Source organism: Chiroxiphia lanceolata, chromosome 8 (assembly GCF_009829145.1).
Source record: "Chiroxiphia lanceolata isolate bChiLan1 chromosome 8, bChiLan1.pri, whole genome shotgun sequence".
NCBI lineage: Eukaryota > Metazoa > Chordata > Aves > Passeriformes > Pipridae > Chiroxiphia > Chiroxiphia lanceolata.
Genome location: NC_045644.1, coordinates 36,618,100 through 36,638,832, shown reverse-complemented (window position 1 = coordinate 36,638,832; position 20,733 = coordinate 36,618,100). Strand labels below are relative to the sequence as shown.

The following is a 20,733-nucleotide window of genomic DNA, read 5'->3' as shown; positions in this document are numbered from 1 at the left end:
ACCAGTGCTGAGGGGAAGGGTCACCTCCCTCAACCTGCTGCCAGCACTGCTCCCAGTGCAGCCTGGGGTGCTGGTGGTCTTTGCTGGGAGGGGGCATTGCTGGCTCATGGGAGCCTGTTATCATCCCTGACCACACGTCCTGTCTGCAGAGCTGCTTCCCAGTCTGTCGGCTCCCAGCCTGTCCTGGTGCCTGGGGTCGTTCTGCCCCAGGGGAGGACTTTGCCTTTCCTTTATTGGAACACCACAAGGTTCCTGTCTGCCCTTTGCTCCAGCCTGTCCAAGTTCACCCAAGTGGCAGTGTGACCCTCTGCTGCATTGGCCACTCCTCCCCGTGTTGTGTCACTGAGGGCACACTCTGCACATTGTCCAGGTCATTAACAAAGAGGTTAAGTGATGGCTCTCATATCAACCCCAGGGTAGACCACTAGTGTCTGTCCTCCAGCTGGACTTTGTGCCACTGACCACAACCTGCTTGGCCATTCAGCCAGTTCTCCCTCCACCTCACTGCCCCCTTGGCCAGTCCCTGCCTTCCCAGCTTGTCTGAGGGTGTGATAAGAGGCAGTGTTGGAAGTCCTGCCAAAGCCAGGACAGACAATGTCCTCTGCACTCCCCTCATCCACTGAGACAGTTGTTTCATCCTAGGAGGAGGTCAGGCTGCTGAAGCGTGATTTCTTCCCCCTCATAAATCCGTGCTGACTACTCCTGATCACCCTCTTGTCCTTGAAGTGACTGGAAGTGCTTTCCAGAATTAGCTGCTCTTTCCCAGGTACAAAGTAAGGCTGCAGCCCTATAGTTCCCCAGATCCATTTCCATTCCTTTCTTGAAGGCAGGAGTGATGTTTGCTTTCCTCCACTCGTGAGGAGCCCCTCCTACTCACCACAACTGTTCAAAGATAGTCAAGTGTAACCTCACAATGACAGCAGCCAGCTCCTTCAGCACTCCTGGCTCCATCCCATCTGGTCCCATGGGCTGAAGTGTGCCCAGGCTACTGTTCCCTAACCTGATCCTCTTTTACTGAGGGTAAGTCTTCCTTGTCTGGACTTCCCTGTGGTCTCAGGGGCCTGCAGTTCCTGAAGGCTGGTCTTACTGTTGCCCTTCACATCCCTTGCCAGATTCAGCTCCAGATGTGCTTTGGCTCTCTTAGCTTCTTCCCTGCATGATCAGTGTTCCCAGATTCCTCCTGGATCACCTGCTGCATTTGCACTTGGCTCTGATCCAGGAGCTCCTTGCTCCTGCCCCCTCGGCTTGATCAGCTCCTTGTTGGGATAGACTATCCTTCAACTGGGAGGAGATGATCCTTTGGTATGTCAGCTCCTTTGGACCCTTTTCTCTCCAAGGCTGTAGCCCATGGGATTCTTCAGGCACATCCCTAAAGATGCCGGAGTCTCCTCTCCTAAAGTCCAGGGCTATGATGAGCCTTTTCCCCCAGCTCCTTCTTCTCCAAGTCCTGACCTCCACCATCTCATGGTCACTGCTGCCAAGGCTTCCCAAGGACCTTGGCATCTCAGACCAGTTCTTGCTTGTTTGTAAGGATTGAGGTCCAGCAGAGCCCCTCTCCTGGGTGGCTCCTGGATCACCTGTGTTAGGAACATGCCATTAGGGCACTCCAGAAACCTCCTCAGTTGTTTCTGCCGTGCTGTGTTGTCCCTCCAGCCGATACCAAGGCGGTGGAAGTCCCCCATGAGCACCCATCCTGGTCTTCCTAAAGGACCTGTGCATGCAGATGCTCAGCCAGGGGTATGATTTATCCCACCACGTCTCAGGGATCACAAAGGCTGGAGCCCTGTAGGTGCAGTCAGACCTCCTGCCCCTTTCCTGTGCTGCCTGCAGGGCACTCAGAGAGGCACCCAGGGGTGCAGGCTCCCAAAAATGGTGCCAGGGCTTTCCCCATGGAATCACAGAGTGATTTGGGTTGGAAGGGACCTTCAGGATTCATTAGTTCCACCCTTTGCCATGGGCAAGGACACGTTCTATTAGACCAGGTTACTCCAAGCCCCGTCCAGCCTGGCCTTGGACACTTCCAGGGATCCAGGGGCAGCCTCGGCCTCTCTGGGCAAACACCCTGCAGGCCCTCCCATGCCTGTGTCCCTGCCTTAGGGTGTGTGAGTGCAGGAGGCTTTCCTGGAGTTCAGCTGGACACTGAGCAGTGTGTGTGAGCTGCCAGGATGGCAGCCTCTGCCGAGCAGGAATAGCACACGTCTCCTGGCAAAAGCCTGGAATGTGTGAGAACCTCCCTATTATTAGATGGCTGCAATATTTCTCTTGGCTCACTCGGCCTGGCTGTAGTGTTCGAGTGGATGCTGTGCATGTAGCTTTAGGAAAATAAAGGCTTTATTTCTGTCTGATATTCCCCCTACTTACGTCTTTCCTAATGTAACCGAGTCTCTCCAGAAGGGCTGCTTCTCCCTCCTTCTCCTCTGGCTATTTATATCCCCGGTGACGTTGCAGGAGTGTTTGCTTTGGGAAAAAAAAAATCTCTGTCTGAGCCGAAGCGAAACCAAACCTGCAGGATAAAGCGGTTCTTTCTCCTCCTCTTGGTCAGAAGGGAGGCCTGGAGAGCGACAGAAAACCATCACCCGGGAAGGAAGGACGGGAAGCCTGGGAAGGTAAAGGGCCTTTTTCTGTTTGACTAATGCAGTGACAAACACCCCCCAAAACCCTGAACTGCTCGTTCCGGGGGTGGAGGTGTCAAACACCGGGGTGGTATTTTAGGGAGGACCTGTGAAAGGAGTGGCTGAAAAGCCTCCAGGCTGAGGACAAGGGCTCTTTAATAATCCATCAGCTGCTTGCAGGCACAGCATCAGAGCTCAGGGGTCGCTGTCCCCCCTCAGCAGGTGATGCAGAGAGGCTTTGCCTTCTCCCTCCCCAAATATTGTGATTGCATTACAATAAAGCTGAATTTCGACTTATCTTTAGCTTTCTAAGCAATTCAGAGCTCTGGCTCTGAAACTTCCCCAGCCCTTCCGTTTTTATAGTGCCTGGTCTGAATCTCAAATAATTTGGATGACAGTTTTATAAAGGTGTAGACTGAATAATCTGTATTGTGCTTGTAGGGTAGTTGGCAAAATTTAAGGGCATTTACTTTTGGTTAAGGGCAGGTTTCCTGAGGTCTGAAGCTGCGTTTGCCACTTTTTGCTGCTTGTGAGCTGTAGAAGACACAAGAAGTAACACTTCAAGGTTTTTAAGTGCTCAGTGTGAAGCTGAGCATGTTTGAGCACTGGATTTTTGCAGAAAATGCCAATCCCTGCGCAAATCCAAGAGTCCTGCATGAATAAACAGGGAAGAAAGCAAGTGTACCTCTCTAGAAAATTCAAGTGTTTACCTTCACCCTGTTGTACTCCCTACTAGATATTTTTAGCTCATAACAGAATTGTATTTTTGTGAACTCTTTGTTGCAGGGTGAAACCTCTGACAGTGATTGCTACAAAACACAACTTTGTGGAAGTTCTGTGGAAATGTTCTGGATTAGTGTTCTTTGGTGTGTGTGGAGAGGAAACTAATCTCTTTTTACCCTCCAAAATCATAGTGTGCAGCACAAGAGTATCCCAGTAATGTCATCCCACGGGATTAGTTAGAGGTGCTTAAAAAGAAACAGGCAGTGTCCTTGACTCAGGATTCCAAAGGCACAGGAGGGATGGTGGTATCCACAGTTGGATATACATGTTTGCCCCATGTAACTTGCATGGAATCAGCTCCAGTTATTTCTGAGTTTGGGTTATCCACCAGGAATGACCCAAGAGAAGCAGGGTGTCATAGAATCATGGAATCATAGAATGGTTTGAATTGGAAGGGATCTTAAAGCTCATCTCATTCCACCCCCTGCCATGGGCAGGGACACCTCCCACTAGCCCAGGTTGCTCCAAGCCCCATCCAGCCTGGCCTTGGACACTTCCAGGCATCCAGGGGCAACCACAGCTTCTCTGGGCAACCTGTGCCAGGGCCTCACCACCCTCACAAGGAACAATTCTTTCCCAATATCCCATGTATCCCTGCCCTCTGGCAGTGGGAAGCCATTCCCCCTTGTCCTGTCCCTCCATCCCTTGTCCCCCGTCCCTCTCCAGCTCTCTTGGAGCCCTGGAAGGGGCTCTCAGGTCTCCCTTCTGTTCTCCAGGTGAACCCCCCCAGCTCTCCCAGCCTGGCTCCAGAGCAGAGGGGCTCCGGCCCTTGGAGCATCTTCATGGACACGCTCCAGCAGCTCCACATCCCTCTGCAGGTGGTGTCAAGCAGAGTGATTCCCCTCATCTGTGCTTCTGCAAGGAGGGTTTTTTGAGGTTCTGGGTTCTTTTTTTCCATCTTTTAGAGTCTTTGAGTGGCCTCTGCTCCCTGGGTGTGAGAGACCCTCCTGGCACGAGCAGCAGGTGCTGGTCAGGTGTTTGGGATAATAAACATCCTGCTGAGGTGCCACCAGGAGCTGTGGGTTTCTCTGTGCTTTGTGCCCTGTGTGACTGGGGTGATGTGCAAACAACTACTCAGGATGTGGAGACTCAGTTTATGTTTAGCAGGAAAAAGCCCCCTCCACGCCTGGGAGCCCTGGCATTGACCTGTAGTGGGAAACATCATCCTGTGTAAAGGGAAACATCATCCTGTGTAAACTCTTGCTCTGGTTTTTGGCTGAGTTTATTTCTGGTTGGTTGGGTTTTGTTTTTTTTTTTTTGAAATGCTAATTTTGCTCAACTGGAAAGTGTTGTTTCCTTTAGATCCTTTCAGATTAGTAAAAAATTCCTTTGAAGAGGCAGAGATGGCATCAGCAAAGCCATACTTAAACCAGGCAAGGCTATTTCCTTGGGAGGTCCTTGGTTGCTCCTTGGATGACAATAGCAGCTGGCATCTGTCATTCCATGCCATGTCCCTGGGAATGGCCAGCTTGGTCTGTCAAGGGCTTTATAGAAGCCAGAGCACCTGATTCGTGCCAAACTGCTGGTGTACAAACCCAGCAGCCTTGTAACAAGGTGTGGGGCAAATAGCAAAGGAATTATAACTGTTTTGATGGAAAAACCAGTGGGACACCAGTCTGTGTCTCATTACAGCATTTGGTGAGGAACCAATCTGTAATCAGAGGCCTTTGGGTTGAAGTTTTGAGTTTGGAGGAAATATACCCAAATTGGCATTCTGAGACCGCGACTTCCTTGACCAAAGGATTTGAACAGCCCTGGGTAATGAGACTTCTCAGAGGACAAAATAAGTGGATCTGAGAATAGGGGTGGCACTTCCCAAGCTGGCAGTGCTGCAGCTGGATGTGGGATGCAGTTCCCTTGGGAATAACACCTGCCCTGTGAAAAAATGTCCTTTTAGTTGAGTGGGTGAGTTTGAAAAGAGTGTATCGTTTCTGTTTTTCTCCTTTATGGAAAGCTTCACTCTTCCAGGTTAAAATGAGGAGCTGCTGGCGTGGCTTGGCCAACACGAGTGTCCAGACGTGGAGTGAAGACTCGATTCACCCACAGCCAGAGATCCCATGTCCTGGTGGACCTCCAGGATGTGGGGGGGTCCCAGTGCTGTTCCTACCACCCTTTTTTACAGATTCCAGTCACGGGGAGGGTGTGTGTGTGATCCCTCAGAGCTGTCGCAACAGGGAGCAGCCCCGTGACTGGAGGTCAGAGGACAGACACGTGTCCAAATATAACAACACAAAGTATTTCCTAAGGAAGGAGGAGCAGGGGAGTTTCCAGCTGATTTTTCTGGAAGCCCTTGGTTTGCTGCCAGGCTTCTGCAAGGGATTTAAAACACACCTTTGCTCTTGCACACGTGCTCAAGCGAGTGATGCTGAAACGGGAGGAATTCTGTTCAGGGAACTCAGTTCAACTTGAAAGCAGGCTGAGCTTTTTATAGGAAAAGAGAGAGGAGCGTGGTTTCCTCCGGACTTGCTCTGTGAGTCACACATTACATGACACAGCATTCCTCTTGGGAATCTTAATTGCTGGAGCTGATGAGCACATCAGCACTCTGGAATCTCCTCTTGTGTCATCAAACACACCTAAACACTTAACTTCCAGAAGTGCCAGCTTATTTTGATAATACTTCAAACTCAACTGTTAAATGTTTTTCAGTATCCATCAGAACCCCATTAAAGTCAATTTAATGGCTTTTTTTTTTTTTAAGTTCCAAAGCGACTGTCCATTAACAGCCTTGCATTTAAGAAGTTGTAATGGCCATTAATGCTGTTATACAGGTGAAATAATAATAATTACTATATGTAACAGTAAATAATCATGTTATTTGTCAGTAGGAAAGATGATATTTTGGGGGTATCCATTGCATGCTTTTTTTATTTTTCCCCTGGTGGGTATTTTTAAGTCTTGAATAAAAAGGGCTTCATTGCCCATGGCAGGGGGTTGGAACAAGATGGTCTTTAAGGTCCCTTCCAACCCAGACTATTCTGGAATTCTGTGATTCTGTGACTTCTGTACCGTAAAGCAAATGTGCTGAAAGGTCTCTGCCAGAGCTGTTCAAAACTTAACAGTGTCCTCGATTTTTGTGCCTTCTTCACAGACATTTCAGCTCAAGAAAATTCGTTTAAAAACTCAGCTTGCAGCTGGAAGGAATAATAATCTTGGTATAAATAATAAGCAAGGAGATTTGTTTCCTTTAAGTGAGCAGGTAGTCACTTTGTGGTTAAGGCTAAATTGCTTCTCCCTGAAGAGAATTTGTCACAGGTTGGACTCGATGGTCTTGGAGGTCTTTTCCAACCTGAATGTTTGTGATTCTGTAATCATGAGTAGTTTTTTACTGCTTGCAGTAGACTTTACCTGCCACCTTCAGTGCTGAATTCCACCTGCTAATGTACAGTTTCTTTACTGATGGGTAGGGAAAAAGTGGGTTCAATATAGTCTGACTTTTTGTGATGTTTACGTAGATTTTTAAGCTGTCCAGGCAAGGACAGCCTTTCCCCAGCAAAGCTTTTGGAGAGGTGCTCTCTTGTCAGTGCTTGAAGAAACATCAGTGCTGGAGCTTGGTAGCAGCTCTGTTTCTCTTCAGTGCCAATAATCAACCCCAGATCTGGTGTTGTGTCACATTGCTCATGCCGTGGTCGTGAAAGGAGCAAACAGATCAACACTGGTGACCATCCCTCTTCTCCAGGGGTTTTTGTGGTGATTGTCCCTCTCCTGTTGAAGCACAGTGTGGGAAGGTGGAGATGAAACAGAGCAACAGCCACTGAAGTGAGAGCAGTACTCTCAGATACTCAGTCCTATAGAAAGAAAATGATGTCAGCAGCTCAGGCTGTCCTCTGTTTCAGCCCTTAGGCTAAATATGTCCTGGCTGAATTGTGTAGGAGGAAAGAAAAACCCACCTCTCTGCACGCCCTGTGGAAGAGTTCATTGTGTTTCTGTTTGTTTAGGGCTTTACAGGGTGTTATGTTGTATCTGTCTGGGCACATGCAGCATGTAAATGTTGAGAAGGTGTTCCCAAAACTTGCTTTTAATTACCCGTAATACTCGTCAAACTGTCCTCTGTTCTCCCTTCTGGCCCCACCTGACTCATGGGAAAACAGGGCCGGCTTTGTTAAGTGCCTCGAGGTCACTGAACTCCCAGAGTCCTGGAGCAAGGGGGGGAATATTGCCGAGATAAGATCTACTGGAGTAACAAAAGAGCGTTTCTGTCAAGTATGAACTCAGTCATTGTCAGAAGTGAGTTATTAAGTTGGCCTCTGTGCTTACCAGGTGCCTTCTGCTGTCTCGTGATGTGTGTGATGCCCCAAAGTAGACACTGCATAGTGAGGGATCCACGACCTGTAGTGTCTTTTCCACTTAATCCTTCGATTCCTCATATCTGTCCTCAGTGGGAGGGATTTACAGAATTGGCACTGATAGAATTACACCTCAGAAATCTTTAGGTAATGAGTAATCACCAGTTTTATTCCAGAATCCCTCCTGGAGAGCAGGGCGAGGTCAGGCAGATGCATCTGCTGAGTGTTGCCAGGCTCAATTACTAAAAGACTTCTGGAGAAAGGGAGCTTACTGATGTCTCATCCACACTTCCCATCTCTCCTCAGAGTTTAAATAAAAGGGGCAGAGTTGGACTTGGCCATGGGCCATTTTTAGGCTTCTGGACTCTATGGAGGAGCTGATGGTGAACACATTGTTGCATTGGATAACTGTCTGCCCCCCTGTGTTAGGAACAAGGATGTGGATCTATTAAGAAAACCCTGAAAAAAACTCCTTAAAAATCCTTGCTTTCTGTGTGACAAGAGGAGTGTGGAAGGATTTCTGTGCAAGGCTTCTGAAAATACTTTTTCCACCCTGCGTTTCTTCGATGTGGCTCTGCAGATTCCTCGGTATTCCTGGCAACAGGCTCCCTCTCTTGGGATGGAGTTCAGAAAATCTGATGCTGCTATTTGTTCGTGCTGGTGCCTGGTTTTATTTTTTTTTTTTCCATGTGATTTCATCTGTGGAGTGGGATCAGGCTGCTCCCCACACCTCTGACTTCACTCCTGGACGGGATCTGTGTTGTGTACAGCGGCCAGCGGGCTCCGTGCAGTCCTTGCTCCCATGTGAGCTGCTGGAAGACACCCTGCCAGCACTGCTCATCCCATCAGTCTTTCCAACATGGGACTCAGTCTGCTCTGTGTTGTGGTTTTGTCCTAAATTACATGAACTTGCTGCTGTCCCAAGGCAGGGGCCAGCAGATATCCTCTGCTCCCTCCCATATTCCCTGGGATGCTCAGCATCGTCCTCTCCCGCTGTATCTGTGTGCAGGACATGCTGGCTGCCTCAGCCCTCCGTGCTTCCAGCCCTTGCTGTGTTTTTTGGGATAGGAGCTGGATACTGGTGATGCTGCTGGTGGCAGCAGTGGGATGTAGCCAAAAACTTGGTTGGAAGCTCAGGGAAATTCGTTGGTTTCCTTTTAGTGTGGTGAAATACAACATTTTTCTTTTTTTTTTTTTTTCCTGTTGTCGTGGAGGATTTTTTGGTTTTAGGGTAGGACTTAACATCTGGTATTTTTATATATTGGGAAAATGAATCCTTCCTCCCTGCCCTGACACTTTCAGCTTCACAGTGTCATCCTGAGCCTTTCAAAAGCAGCGCTGATTCGAGGCATTCCTTGCGCGCGTTAGGGACTGACGGACCTGAATTTATAGGATAAATCTCCCCCCGTTTTAGGGTGTTGCTTGCTGGTAGAACCCAGTGCTTCTGGGAGGTGTTGCACCAGCTGGAAACTGCAGCCCTGTGGCTGTTCTAGCCCTCCCAGCCTCCTCCTCCTCCTCCTCCTCCTGCTGCTGTCCCTGCTGACGCACAGGGGTGATGGCCAAGGGGGGAGTTCTCTCCGTGCCTCCAGTGCACCGCTCATCTCTCCCGCTTTCCCTTTCCAGGCGCTTCCCGGCGAGCAGCAGGGGAGAGAAGCTCTGAGGAAGTCAAAAGGCAACTTTTAATGTTTTAATGTGAAGGAAGTTGGGTGAGATCCCGGGCTCCGGGACGCTTCGGCTCCAAGAGGCTTCTCCGCGTCTCCCTCTCGTCCCGCCGGGAGCGCCGTGTCTGGCTGGCAGCTGGGAACAGGAGAAGTTGGCTGCTGTTTTCCGCCGCCTGATTTCCACCAGTGAGTAGCTCTCTGGCTCTGGGTGATCCCGTTTTAGTTAAAAGGCGTGTTTGGCTGCTGCTGGAGGGCCGGGGATTGTGTTTTGGGAGCAGGACTTGGATACAGTAAGATCTACGAAGTGGCTTTTGGAGACTCTTGGTTGGGTGTTTTTGTTGTTTTTTTTTTTAAGTGACAGTTAAGCTTGTGGTTTGTCTCTTGTTTGCTGCTTAGGTTTAGTCTTAGTTTTTAGTTTAGCTTGGAGTTTTTTTAAAACTGGGACAGCAGTGAGTGCCCCTGTGTTGTCCCCCTGAATCGTGGCCAGAGTCAGGCAGTGAGGGTTTATGAAAGAGCAAGAAGGTGTTTTAGACTTTGTGAGGTTTTATAGCAGCTGTACCGAGGCAGTGCCATGTGACTGTGCCTGCCCTGCGTGTCACCCGCTGCCCAAAAACCTGAATGCTTTGGTTCTAGAGGAGGGTGGCCCTGGGTGTGGAGAAGAGCCCAGTGAGTCACGGGGAAACCACAGAAATCCTCTTGGTGAGCTGAAGGTGCTGCAGCAAGAGGAACAGCACTTTATCCCTAAGCTGTGCCTTGGATATGCAGCAGAGTCTTTGCATGGGCTGTGATCCTATTTGTGTGTTTCGGGCACAGCTGCCTTTCCTTCTCATCCTAAACCTCTTTGGAACACAAGACTTTAATCTGGAAGCTTTCTAATAGATTTATAGTGCTGAGGAACTAAACAAACTGCCTGCAGTAGCTCATCTTTGTGTGTATTTTGATACGTATATTTGTGTATATGCACACGCACGAGAGCTACTCCGGGCGTTGGTTTTCAGTCTGTGTGTGTGTATATGGGCATGTGTGTCTATAAAAAAATGGTTTTGTAAAGCAGGATGGGGTAAGCAGGCTTAGAGGAGGATGAATTTCTTCCTGCTCTGCCTCCTTCATTTGTGAGTTGATTTGGTTACGCAGACAAAGGCAGGAAAGCAAACCATAACAAAACCTCTCTTATCCAAACTAATCTGCTTACAGCGCTGTCAGGTAAATCATTAACCCACGGACCAGGTGCTTGGAAAAGCTGCTAAAGAGGTTTCTTGCCCCTGAAACTCCTGTTTTCCAGGAGGTAAGAAGTGAAATTACTTGCAGGTCTTGGTTTCGTGTGTGGGTGTTTGCTGCTGCTCTGGTTTCTGTACTGGTTAATAAAGTCGTGTTGTCCAGTGGATTAATGATGGGAGAGGACTTGCTCCCTGTGTTATTTTTCCTGAGAGAGCAGCTCCAGCTAAGGCAAAGGGGAAACACAGCATTTACTTACCTGTAAATACTGTAACTCATTAATGAGACTTTTATTAAATGAGTTTATGGCTGATGGAGTGTTTTACTCCACAGCTTTGTTTCCTTGGATCCTGTGATTCAAATCTGACCTGGGAAGGTTTGCTGTGGGTCTTGCTGTGCTCAGTTTCCACACCAGCCTTCTGTTTTGGCTGACTTTTGTTTCTGTAGGCACGTAAGAAATGGATTTCCCTGTGGTATTTGAGTACTTAGGGTCTGTAGAGTCCTGTCTGTGTTCACTTCACTGTTTGATCGATCGTGTTTGCAGTGAGTCTATTCATGCAAGTAACTTGAACTATAGAAAATACGTAGCCCATGGAGAACAGCAAAAGTAGTTTCATTTGTGATGTTTGCAGCCATTGCCTGAACAAAAGGAAAAGGGCTCAAGAAGGCCTTAAGCTTGTTCTGGGTGCCCACGTCCAGGAGCATGACTCAAAACTTCCAGCTGACCTCCGAGCTCCCTGAATCAGCGTTGCAGTTGTGCCTTGCCCTCCCCAAGCCGTGTCTGTTTAGGTGCCAAGCTCTCAGCCTGGCTGCCTTATCCAAAGGGCTGCCTGGTGTCCTACAAGACTTTCAGGCATCTCCTGATGGTCCTAATAAGACCTTTGAGAGCAGAGCTCAGAAAGCTGGAGCTCACTTGAAAGAAAACCTCAGCCCCCAAAGCTGCTTGGTGCGGCTCCTCCACACGCCTCAGCGCCCTGCACGGCCTGTGCTCCGTGTGCCCTGTGCCTTCCCAGCTGCCTGGGAAAGCTCCAAACTGCTCTTGCTGCTCAGGAAAGTGCCCTTTTTGCTTGGTTAACTTTACAGCCTGGCTGCACATTAGCTTTTTAAAGCTGAGCTTTTTTAAGCTGTTCTACCACGTGAGGGTTTGCCGTGTGTCTGGGTTACACCTCATACCAAGTCCTTGGGGGAGGAGATATCCAGACCTGGAGGAGAAGGTGAATCCAGACCTTTCCCCAAGAGGTGTGAGTTTGTGGAAGCAGGTCTCTGCCCTGGGGACACCCCAGCAAGTGCTCTCAAGTGCTGTTTCAGGTGGTAAACGCTGGCTTGCAGAGTGCAGGGTGCTCTCTCCTTCTCTGACCTGAGCAGCCAAGTCCACACTCTGAATCTTTGTTTAAGCCTCTCTCCTTTGAGATTTTAGGGACAGGACGTGCTGATTGGGATCTCAGCCAGTTTACTTGAGCCAGGAGAGCGACGGGCCTTTGGGCAACCAGGTTGCCACACCGTGTGTTCAGTAAGAGCTGTTGTGGCCACAGAGGACAGGGAGAAGGGAGACAGCCCCGTTCCCTCTCCGCTACCTCGGGAGTGTCTCTGCTCCCCCTGGTGCACTTGCCTCTGGCCTGGGGATGACTTTTTGCCAGGAAAACTGGCCCGATGGAGCTCTCTGTCTCCAGCTGTCTGCATGGCAGAGAAGGTGGGGGGGAGTGGCTCTGGTTGAAAATAGAAAGGCAGATTAGGAAATTCGAGGTATAGTTTCAACACACGGCCGAGCTGCTCTGACAACTCACTGCTGCCATCGAAAGGGGAAGGACTCGCTCCTGCCTGTGTGCCTGCTGGCAGAAAACCAGGAAAAGAGCAACTTTTCTGCCCAGGCACAGGAGAGGAGGGTGGGGATATGAGACAGGAAGGAGGGGATGCCTCTGGGAAACTCTGCTGGCACAGGTGACAGAGTCCAGGTGTGCTGGAGCTGAGTTCAGGTGAGCAGCGCGAAAGCTTCCCGTCAGAAAGGTCGGGCTTGAAATCCCAGCTGTGCTCAGCTGAGCTACTTCGGGTTAGTCCCCCCAAGCTAAGGACAAAGCCTTAAGGAGATTTACTTTGCTGCTTGAATTGTTCATGTTCATATTTTATGGGGAGAGTTCTACTTGGGGAAAAAACCCACAGCAAGTGCTGGGGGTGTAATTTCGCTTCCTGAATGCGAATGCGCTGCTCGGTTGTAACGTTACACTCTGCTAAGAGACTTCATTTTGCAATAAGTGTGTGAAGTGTCAGGAGAAAGAGTCAACAGACAAGCCAAGGGTAAATATCTTGTGCTTTGGAAGCTGAGAGCTTTTTAAGTGTTGGGTTTAGGAAGTGGCCACTGTGCAGTGTTTTGTCAGCAGCTCTTCCAAGTTTATCACTATTCCTTGTGCTTATCGCTGGTCCTTGTAACTTTGGATGTATTTTCTGTTGCCTTCCCTAAAATAAGGACTAAATCCAGTTAGGGAAACCATTCTTTTCTTTGCTGAAGTGTTTCTTTCCTGCTGCCTTTTTTTTTTTTTTTTGTCTTTGGTTTTGAGGGTTTCAGTTTGTTTTTATTTGCTTTCTCTTTGTTTTTAACTCTTTGCAGCCTTGGGAGCAGTGTGAGTTGTCCTGCTGCTCCTGGTGTTGTAGCACTCCCAGCCACATACCAATAACCAGTGATCCATCCTGTTCAGTGTTTGGAAAGAAATATCCAGGGGGATTTCAGATATCCTGGGTATCCATCCTGGATGTATCATCAGCATAACTAAAGAATATTTAGCTATTTAGTTCACTTTTCCTGGGCAGATAACCTGAAGACAAACAGCATTTATTATTCTTTTCAAGGGGCTGTGGATATAAGCTATAGTTAAAAGCCTATCCAGAGCTCAGTGGAATTTAGTATCAGGTCAAGTTTTGCCTTTACCTGGAATGAGTCTGTCTTTTAAAAGTGAGCTTAAGAATTGAAGTTACTTTTTGAGCCTCTGGACAAGAACCCTGAAGACAAACAGGTGGTTTTACTCAGTTAAGTTTCAAAATGCTTCAGCATGATTTCTCATGGATTATTGGGCTGCTTTTCATAACCAGGAGTAAAAAATTCATTGATCCCAGTGATGTAGATATATATATATATATATAAACACTGTTTCATTGGTCCCAGTGATAAATACTGTTTTCTTGTAAATTTGAGATCAACTTTAGCAGTCAAGCAGATTTTTCACAAAGAAGAATGGACATGGACTGTTACAGTTTATTAACTTTTTGAAACCAAGAAGCTGAACCCAGTTGACTCCAATTTATTTGTGTTGGAGAAACTGATGCTTTGGGATTGTTGATTTACCAAGCATCAGGGATGAGGGGGATTTAGTTGGAAGGCAATCAGCTAGTGAGTTTTGGTGCAACTTTGATTTCAGTTTCTTAGGCTTCCCAGGTCTTTGGGTTTCTTCCTTATTGTTTCTAAGTCCTTTGGTGTTTTGAAATTTTCCTTTTTAATCTCAGCCACCTGCTTTGCTTTGGGGACACTGGTTCGTCTGTTCTAAACTAGTCACACCCCACCTAAATCCTGGCATTGTTGAACTCTCCTTAACGTGTTTGGATGTTGTATGTAGGTTTAAAGCAACAAATAAGAACAACCCCAGGCACCAGCACAGGCTGGACCTGCTGGAGAAGGACCTGGGGGTCCTGGTGGGCAACCAGCTGTCCCTGCCCAGCCGTGTGTCCTGGGGACAGGGAGGGCAGTGGGATCCTGGGGGCACCAGGAGAGCGTTGGCAGCAGGGCAGGGAGGGGATCCTGCCCCTCTGCCCAGCCCTGGGCAGGCACATCTGCAGGGCTGGGCCCAGCTGGGGCTCCTCAGCACAGCAGGGCCAGGGAGCTCCTGGAGCGGGGCCAGCACAGGCTGCGGAGATGCCCAAGGGATGGAGCAGCTCTGGGAGCAGCAAAGGCTGAGGGAGCTGGGGCTGTTCAGCCTCCAGAGCAGAGCCTGAGAGGGGCCCTCAGCCATGTCTGGAGGGGCTGCAGGGAGGGGGCAGAGGATGGAACAGGCTCTGCTCGGGGGGCCCAGCAATGGCACAGGAGGAACGGGCAGGAACTGATGCCCAGGAAGTTCCAGCTGGACAGGAGGAAGAACTTGTTGGCTGGGCAGTGACCCAGCCCTGAACAGATTGTCTAAAGCGTGTGAAGTCTCCTCCTTGGGATATTCCAGCCCCATCTGGACACACTCCTGTGCCCTGTGCTCTGGGCTGGCCCTGCTGGAGCAGGGAGGTGGGACCAGATCCCCACTGTGGTCCCTTCCAGCCTGACCCAGTGTGGGATCCTGTGATGTGACCTGGGCAAGCCTTGAGAAACTTCAATTTGTGTTAGTACTGTTGCAGAGAGGGAGTGGAGAGGGGCTTCAGCTGGTGAGGGGATCTCTAGTCCTGGGAAACTTGAAGCTGTGAGAGGTGAATTCCTGTTGCAAAAGCCAAATGAGAAATGAAAGCAACTTTCTGCTGTGTAGGTTTGTCTCTGTGGTCCTCCTTGCAGTTTCAGGAAACAGAAGTGGTGCAACTATTTGCTGGGAACAAAGTGGAGTGGAGAAGCACTGGGAACAGGATTTTAGGGGAGTGAAGAAGCCCTCCTAGGGAGGTCAGAGTGAACCCTCATAGCCCAGCAGAACAGTTTGATTTCTGAGCCACTCAGTTTACATCACCAACTCTCTGCCAAACCATATATATTTGAAATGATAACAGTGTAACCATCTGGCAAAGGGTCTGTTTGCAAACACTTTTCCCTGTGTGTGGTGGCCTGGCTTTTGCAAGTTGTGAGGGAAAGGTGGGAAAAGAATTGATCCAGTAATTCAGGGTTATTTAAGCTAAAAGCACTTGGGTACTGAATTAGATTTATCTGGGAGAAAAGTATCCCGGGCTCAGGCTTTTGTTAATGTTTAATGTTCTGTGACGCTCTGCCCAGGCATAATTGAGCCATCAGCACAGGAGTGATCCCGTCGGAGGGGTTTATTTTGAGTGATTGCAGAGCCCGCTGTGACTTTGATTTCACTGCAGCCTGAGCTAATTGATGAACAGGGCCATCATTTATTTGCAGTTCTCGGGATCCTTTCAGACTGATTCTCCTTCTTTTCAAAACTCTTGGAAGGGGAGGAGGCTGAGGAGGCTGCCAGCCGTCCATCACAGAGTTATCTAAAATAACTGACTACATAACTAACTATAACTAATATAACTAACTATAATTAATATAACTAACTATGACTATCTAAAATAACCCTCAGGAGGTGCTTTGGCACTGCCCTGGTTTGAGCAGCCTCCCCACTTTCTCCTAAGCCTGGTGAACATGAATCTGGAGCGTGTGCCCACTCGGCTGGGGAGGGTCTGGCACGTGGGACAGGAACAAGACCCAGAGGAGGGGGGAAAGGAGGGAGGAAAGAGTGGATGCTTCGAAGATGGAAAGAAAAATAAGGAAGAAGAAAGCCAGAGGGAACAAACACCCCTGCTGGTTTTTGTTTGGGTCTCAGTTTGAGATGAATACTCCTGAGTTTTCTTCCTGATTTCTTTTTTTCTTCCTGATTTTGTTAGATTCCAGCCTAATACAGTTTGTCACCACGCTCTGCTGATGAATCATGGGGCTGCATCAATAAATCCAGTTTTATGCAGAGCTTTGGAACAGGGAGGAAGTCCTGTCTTATAAGTACCTTTGAAAATAGGGAAGCAGAAGTTGCCCAGAGAAGCTGTGGCTGCCCCATCCCTGGAAGTGCTCAAAGCCAAGTTGGGCTGGGCTTGGAGCAACCTGGGCTGGTGGAAGGTGTCCCTGCCCATGGCAGGGGTTGGAATGAGATGAACTTCGAGGTCCTTTCCAACCCAAACCATTCTGGGATTCTGTGCCCTGCCATCCCATTGCAAGTGCTGTGTTGGGTGGAGAACCACCCCAAAACCAGCGGATATTTGTCTCCAGGCTGGATTCTGCCTTTCTCCCATTTGGCCTGACTAAATAATACATGAACCAAAGCAGTGCCTGCTGGTTTTAGGCGGTGTAGATCACAAAAGCAGATATAAATGCAACACTTCTTCATATCAGACTTCCTTGCCTGTTAACTGACCCCAAATTGTGTGCCCTCTGTTAGGGGACATGAGTCCCCTTGTCCTCGATGATTTATGCAGCATCTACAGTAACAGGGCCTGTTGCTTACGGACATGTGTGCATTCATATTTTATGTCTCTGCCTGCCCTTCATGTTTTATTTAATGAAGAGTGTAAGGAAATTGGTTACTTGGCAAAACCTGGCTTTTAGTGAGCTGAGGAGATGCAGGTTGCCGGATTTTTTTGGACTGGCTCTGTGTCCCTCCCTGGGGGCTGTCCCACCCTTTCTCAGGAGCTTTCTAAATGTTGATCCTTCCTCGTGACTCTTCCAGAAAGCAGAGAGAGCCTCCAGCCCTGCTGTTGGAAACCTGTCTCCTGCACATCCCCTTTGGGAGGGTAAGAAATCCCAAAACCGGATGGGAATGTGATATCCTTGTGCTGTCCGAGACTGGGCTTTTCTGGGCTGAGATCAACGGTGTTCCCATTAAATCTGAGCTTACGTGCTGCCATGTGTGGCATGTCTTGCATTTCAGACCGATCCAGACCAGCACAAGTTTTGAAATTAATTCCAGTCCCTACACTGTTTCAATGATGATGTGAAATAAGACCTAGAATTAGACTCTTTTTGTCAGTGCTGTTGTGGTGCCATGTAGGGTGAGCTGCATATTTCATCAGGATATCTGCCAGTACTTTTATCCCCTCACCCACATGAAATATTTGTGAATTTAGGTTATTTTCAGACCCAGTGAAAAGGTTTTTAAATGCCTGAGGATAGATAATATATTTCTTTTTAAAAGAGAGCTTCATGTGTGTGTATGTTCTGTGCAATCTCTGGTAGCCCCACCCTTACCCCTAAAACCCACATAAATTAAAAAAAAAGACCTCAACAAACCCCAAACTCAGACTTCTGTGACTGTTTAATATCTTCTGGTGTGAACTTTATAGTATTTGATCTTCTTGTTTCCAGAATAGTACTTTCATTTTTCCCATCAGTAGTCATTTCAGACATCTGTGTTACTTGCAGGAGCAACACTGGCATTTCTGGAGGACTCATAATGAATTTTCATAATCTTTCTACATGGAAGACTTAATTTTTTTAGGGCCTCTTATCACAATGTCGTATTTTCTTGGATTTAGATGATCTTGGAGACGTTCTTAGGATTTACCTGTAAGATGCTTGTCAGAGCACTGCTCAAGGATAGTCCTGTAGAGCAAGTCTGACCACAGAATGAGTAGGTAAAGCAGCAGCTATGGTAAGTTGGCCCTTATTTGTTTGGTACTCCTAAAATATTCTGGTTACTGATGTACTCAAGAGGCCTACATACATTTCCCAGGCTTTAAGGGAATGCTGTGTAGTCATGGAGTGTGTCAGGGGTTTTACCAGCTCACAGAATCCCAGAATGGTTTGGGTTGGAAGGGACCTTAAAACCCGTTTCATTCCACCCCCCTGCCATGGGCAGGGACACCTTCCACTAGCCCAGGTTGCTCCAAACCCTGTCCAACCTGGCCTTGGACACTTCCAGGGATGGGGCAGCCACAGCTTCTCTGGGCAACCTGTGCCAGGGCCTCCCCACCCTCCCTGGGAAGGATTTCTTCCCCAAATCCAATCTAAGTGCCCAGATGACTTTCTGTGGTGCTGTAACATCCCAACCCCTCCTGCTCAGAGGAGCCCCTGCCCGGCAGAAACATCAGCGGAATTGTTGTTCCCATCTTCTGTTTGCTTACACGGGCACACAGCAGGGATAATTCCCCCTGCTGGACATCCCTAGGGAACGTGTCTCCTGAATATTTGCCTACAGGAAGGGCTTATTCCCAGCGAGCCTCCTGCACCTTGCTGCTGAAGGGTGATGTAAAGGAGCATCACGCTCTCCTGCCTGGCTGCTGCTTCCTTATCTACTTTGCTTTTCCCCTTTTAGCTTCAGCCTCAGCAGCTTTATCCAGTTCTCCTGCCATCTCCCATCCTTCCCCACCAGTCAGCAGAGCCATGACTTCATGGCCAGCACTGATCCCTCTGGGAGAGGAGGCAGGTCAGCGTTGGGCTATTTTCGAGTGGCACCTCATTGGCGTCCCTGCCTTGCTCTCCTTAATACCCTGCTAATCTGAGCTTCACCCATCTGCTTGCAGAAAGCTACGTGACTACAGATTTAAATCTTTCCTCCTCTCTATCCCTCTCTTCTGGTTCACAGTTAACAACCACAAATAATGAGAAATACTTAAGCCAGATGCCTCTTGAGTTGGTTGATCATGCGGTACTTCTGCCACAGAAGGGACGGAGGTTTATTTGTTTGGGTTCCTCTTTCTGTGGCTGGAAGGAGAACTGTGCCACTGGGTTCCTGCAGTTCTCTCTGCTGTAACAGGCACCTCCTTATTGCAGTTAACTGTTTGTGTAACAGCAGCCATGAAACCCAGCCTTGTTTTTACAGGCAGGAGCTCAGCGATCATCCCAAAGTGACAGGCACCCCTTAGTCAATTAAATGGTTAATTCCCATGTCGACTTCCCAGGCTGGAATGCTGGTTTTTTAAAATTGTTTTTCCAAGGCTGGAAGTGGCTTCTCAATCTCTAAGCCAACTGAAATTATCTGAGCAGTTGGAGGTGTTTGCAGTGAGCAGCGTGTGGCTGGTTCCCTGCAGGGAGCTGCGCTTGTTACGTGCTCCATAAAGGACCCGTGACCATGGACACTTACTTCCATGGGGTGGATCAAGGGAATGACATGAGGTGCTACAAGCTGTAAATTCCTCCTACCTAATGTGCAGCTTAACGAAAGGAAGCACAGATTCTGGGGAGTGCATCAGCCAGTTTGTAGTGTAACGCTCGGTTTGCCTTCCTTTAGTTAAAAGAAAATGTTTAGACTGGTAAGTGAAGTTTGCTGGAGGCTGTGCCCTCATGCTGTGTCAGTTGGACATCCCTCCATCCCTTCTGTGTCAGGAGAAGAGGTATTGCATGACCAACCGTCTCAGGAGGCGTCTGATTTAAGTATTTTCAATTATTTCTGGTTGCGAAGGGTGAACAAACTGCTTCCTGAGCTTCAAGTCGCTTTGCAGCAGTTTTCCGGGCTGTGGGAAGGAGTGGATGACAGCGTTCCCCAGATGGAGGGGGTTGTGAGGGAAAATACTGTTCTTGTTTAAAGTTGACAGAGGGCAGGGTTAGGTGGGATATTGGGAAGAAATTCTTCCCTGTGAGGGTGGGGAGGCCCTGGCCCAGGTTGCCCAGAGAAGCTGTGGCTGCCCCTGGATCCCTGGAAGTGTCCAAGGCCAGGTTGGATGGGGCTTGGAGCAACCTGGGCTGGTGGAAGGTGTCCCTGCCCATGGCAGGGGGTGGGACTGGATGGGCTTTAAGGTCCCTTCCAACCCAAACCATTCTGTGATTTTGATTCTCTTTTTAACTGTAGCTTAAATTCCATGGCGTGAGCACAAGCTGGTCGGACTTGCCCAGTACCTGCAGCTGAGATTCTCTTGTTTGGCTGGAATTACAGGTTACTTTCTGAACTGATTTGATTGATGTGTTCAAATCCTACCAGTTCAGCATGTGAATTTGTTACACAGCCAGCCAGCCTTTCATGTTCAGTGTGCCAGATAGTGGAGGCCCTGCCTGCAGGAGAAGGGATGGCTGAGAGCCACCGCACTGGAGATTGTCCCTGGGATCATAACCGAGTGGCTGATGGACATCTCCATAAAGATGTTGGGACAATGTGACACAGACACATCTCCTGTGCCTCGAGTGTGTCACTAGGAAAAAAATTTAGAGGTAATTGGATGTGTCTGCAGGAGGAACTTACTTCTGAGGCTTTGAAGTGGTTATTGAAATATTCATGATTTCCAGAACAGTTAGATAGCAAGATCAGAGTTCCTTATCTTTCCTTATTTCTCCTTATTTGTGAATGTAATTGATCATAACGTTGAGCTGAGAGGAATGTTAAAAACATATTTTGCAGACTTTGAACACACTGTAAATGACTTCAAGTGATTCTGCTCGTGGCTTGTGTCACCCATACCTGGTAATACACACGGTCAGTGTGGAACCAAGCACCTTTTCAGTGTTGTTTTGTGATCTTAGAGTATGTATCAATTAAAAATGTTAGGAATGCCTCATGTTTCAGGGAGAACGCTTGTGTA

The 20,733-nt window shown here is 48.5% G+C and overlaps 1 protein-coding gene across 9 annotated transcripts in view; it reads left to right on the top strand.

Annotated features, from left to right (window-relative positions):
• SGMS1 (sphingomyelin synthase 1) overlaps positions 1–20,733 on the top strand; it is an 85,404-nt gene that overhangs the window by 40,885 nt on the left and 23,786 nt on the right. For 2 of the 9 annotated variants that reach the window (XM_032695754.1, XM_032695753.1), the window contains exon 3: positions 9,305–9,528. The exons of 2 other annotated variants lie outside the window; for them this stretch is intronic. The gene's annotated coding sequence lies outside the window, so the exon portion shown is untranslated. Of the gene's footprint in view, positions 1–2,376; positions 2,607–9,304; positions 9,529–10,536; positions 10,628–12,327; positions 12,605–20,733 lie in introns of those variants that run through there. 5 more of the 9 variants (XM_032695757.1, XM_032695755.1, XM_032695761.1 and 2 more) reach the window with 5 other exon arrangements.